Genomic DNA, 3499 nt, shown 5'->3' with positions numbered 1-3499 from the left:
AGGAGATGAAAGGGAGAAGGGAGCAGAGTGTATATTCAAACAAATAGTTGACGAGAACTTCACAAACTTGTGGAAAGAACTGGATCCGCGAATACAAGAAGCAAATAGAACACCTAATTACTTCAATCCCAACAGGCCTTCTCCAAAGCACACTGTATTGAAGCTGTCAAATATTAATGACAGAGAAACAATCCTTGGGGCAGCCAGGGAAATAAGACGGTAACCTACAATGGAAAGCCCATTAGGATATCATCAGATTTTTCAGCAGAAACTCTACAAGCCGAAAGGGAGTGGACTCAAATATTTAAACTATGGAAAGAGAAAAATTGTGAGCCAAGAATAATATATGCAGCAAAGATATCCTTCACATCTGAAGGAGGAATAAAGAACTTTCCACACATACAGAAGCGGAGGGAATTTTCTAACACACAACTGGCACTACAAGAAATACTGACGGAGTGGGCCACCAGTTGGCTCAGTGGTTAGAGCGCGGTGCTCATAACACCAAGGTCACCGGTTAGAGTCCCACATGGATCAGTGAGCTGCGTCCTCCACAACTAGATTGAAAACAACGACTTGACTTGGAGCTGAGCTGCACCCCCCACACTATATTGAAAAACAATGACTTGACATGGAGCTGATGGGTCCTGGAAAAAAACGCGTTCCCCCAATATTCCCCAATAAAAACAAACAAGCAAAAACAACAAAAAGAAATACTGAAGGAGGCTGTTCAACCTGAAAGAAAAAAGCAAAAGAATACAAAACCATGAGTAGTATTACGAACAGACAGAAGCAAAAAATGGCAACCCCTACACCAAATAGAACACTATATCCTTAAACACAATACACAGTGTAAAGAAGGAAAAAGACAACCACAAACACTTAAAAAAAGAGGAAAAAGATAACTTGCTACTGCAGTGCAGAAATCAACTCACAGCTGAAATAGGGAAAATTTGTGACAACAAAAACATAAAAGGGGAGAGAGTAAAGGTCTGAACTGACACAAGGGAATGGAGAAAGTAAGCATGCTGAAGAAAATGGAACACTCTAAATATGAAACTTTCTTTTAAATAAACTGAATAGTAACCACTCAAAAAAAAATCCAGAACTGAAATATATAACATCAAAAAAGGAGAAATAGAAGGGAATGTCATAGAATACCACCACACTGCAATAACAGACAGCAACAAAAAGGCAAAGAAACAATGGAGACACCATCCCACCAAGAAACCAGAGATAGAATGACAGGATATTCTCATATATCAATAATCACCCTAAATGTAAATAGACTGAACTCACTAATGAAAAAGTGCAGAGTGCAGATTGAATCAAAAAAATTAAACTCACCATATGCTGCCTCCGAGAGACACATCTCAGCTACAAGGACAAACATAGACTCAAAACGAAAGGGTGGAAGTTGGCGTCCCAAGGAAATGATATCCAGAGAGATGCAGGTGGAGCCATACTGATATCAGATGAAACAGACTTCAAAGTGAAAAAGATAACAAGAGACAAAGATAGACATTTCATAATGATTAAAGGAACTATACAACAAGAAGACATAACAGTCATCAATATTTATGCCCCCAATCAGGGAGCACCGAAATATACCAAGCAATTAGTAACAGAACTGACGGGAGAAATTGAGCAAAACACAATTATAGTAGTGGACCTAAATACATCATTGACAGCTTTGGATAGATCATCGAAACAGAAAATAAATAACGAAAGAGCAGCCTAAATGTTACACTAGATGACATGGACATAATTGACAATTATAGAGCACTTCATCCTAGAACATCAAACTATACATCCTTTTGTAGTATACATGAAACATTCTCAAGGATAGACCATGTATTGAATGTAAAAGTAGCCTCAGCAAATTTAAGAAGATTAAAATTATCCCAAGCATATTCTCTGATCACAAGGCTTTGGAATTGGATATCAAATGCAAAAAGAAAGCAGAAAAAAACACAAATATGTGGAGATTAAACAACACACTTTTAAAGAACTACTGGGTCAAAGAAGAAATAAGAGGAGGGATCAAAAGATACATAGAGGGTCGGCCCAGTGTCTCATGCGCTTAGAGCTCCATGCTCCTAACTCCAAAGGCTGCTAGTTCGATTCCCACATGGGCCAGTGGGCTCTCAACCACAAGGTTGCCAGTTAAATTCCTCAAGTCCCGCAAGGGATGGTGGGCTCCGCCCCCTGCAACTAAGATTGAACATGACAACGTGAGCTGAGTTGCATCCTGAATGGCTCAGTTGGTTGGAGCGCGGGCTCTCTACCACAAGGTTGCCAGTTCGATACCTCGACTCCCGCAAGGGATGGTGGGCAGCACCACCTGCAAGTAAAATTCAACACGGCACCTTGAGCTTAGCTGCCACTGAGTTCCGGGATGGCTCAACTGGTTGCAGAAAATCCTCTCAACCACAAGGTTGCTGGTTTCAACCTCTGCAAGGGATGGTGGGCTGTGTCACCTGCAACTAGCAACGGCAACTGGACCTGGAGCTGACCTGCGCCCTCCACAACTAAGACTGAAAGGACAACAACTTGACTTGGAAAAAAGTCCTGGAAGTACACAGTGTTTCCCAATAAAATGTCCTGTTCCCTTCCCCAATAAAATCTTAAAAAAAAAAAAAAAAAAAAAAGGATACATAGAAACAACGACTATGAAAATACATCCTACCAAAATTTTTAGGATGCAGCGAAAGCAGTTTTAAGAGGAAATTTATATCATTACAGGCCTATCTCAAGAAAAAACCCAGATAAATAACCTCGTGTTACACCTTAAAGAGCTAGAAAAGAAGAACAAATGAAACCCAAAGTCAGCAGAAGGAAGGAAATAATAAAAATCAGAGCAGAACTAAATGAAATAGAGAACAAAAAGACAATAGAAAAAATTAATACAACAAAGAGCTGCTTCTGTGAAAAGATAAATAAAATTGACAAACCCTTGGCTAGACTCACTAAGATAAAAAGAGAAAAGAAATGAACAAAATCAGAAAAGAAAGAGGGAAGTTACCACGGGTGCCACAGAAATACAAAGGATCGTCCAAGAATAGTATGAAGGGCTATATGCTACGAAATTCAATAACCTAGAAGAAATGGACATGTTCTTGGAAACATAAAGCCTTCCTAGGCTGAATCATGAAGAACTAGAAAATTTGAATAGAATGATCAACATAAGGAAATTGAACCGGTCATCTGAAATCTTCCCAACAGCAAAAGTCTGGGACCAGATGGCTTCGCTAGTGAATTCTACCAGATATTCAAAGAGGATTTAATACCTGTCTACTCAAGGTCTTCCAAAAATATTTAAGAAGAGACAGTACTCCCTGACTCATTTCATGACTCCAACATGACCTTGATACCAAAGCCTGGTAAGGACAACACAAAAAAAGAAAACTACAGACCAATATCTCTGATGAATACAGATGCAGAAATCCTAAACAAAATTCTAGCAAATCGAATGCAACAATGTATTAAAAAGATAATA

Source organism: Rhinolophus sinicus, linkage group LG02 (genome assembly GCF_036562045.2).
Source record: "Rhinolophus sinicus isolate RSC01 linkage group LG02, ASM3656204v1, whole genome shotgun sequence".
Classification (NCBI taxonomy): domain Eukaryota; kingdom Metazoa; phylum Chordata; class Mammalia; order Chiroptera; family Rhinolophidae; genus Rhinolophus; species Rhinolophus sinicus.
The sequence above is the reverse complement of the archived record's forward strand: the minus strand, read 5'-3'. Positions refer to the sequence as shown.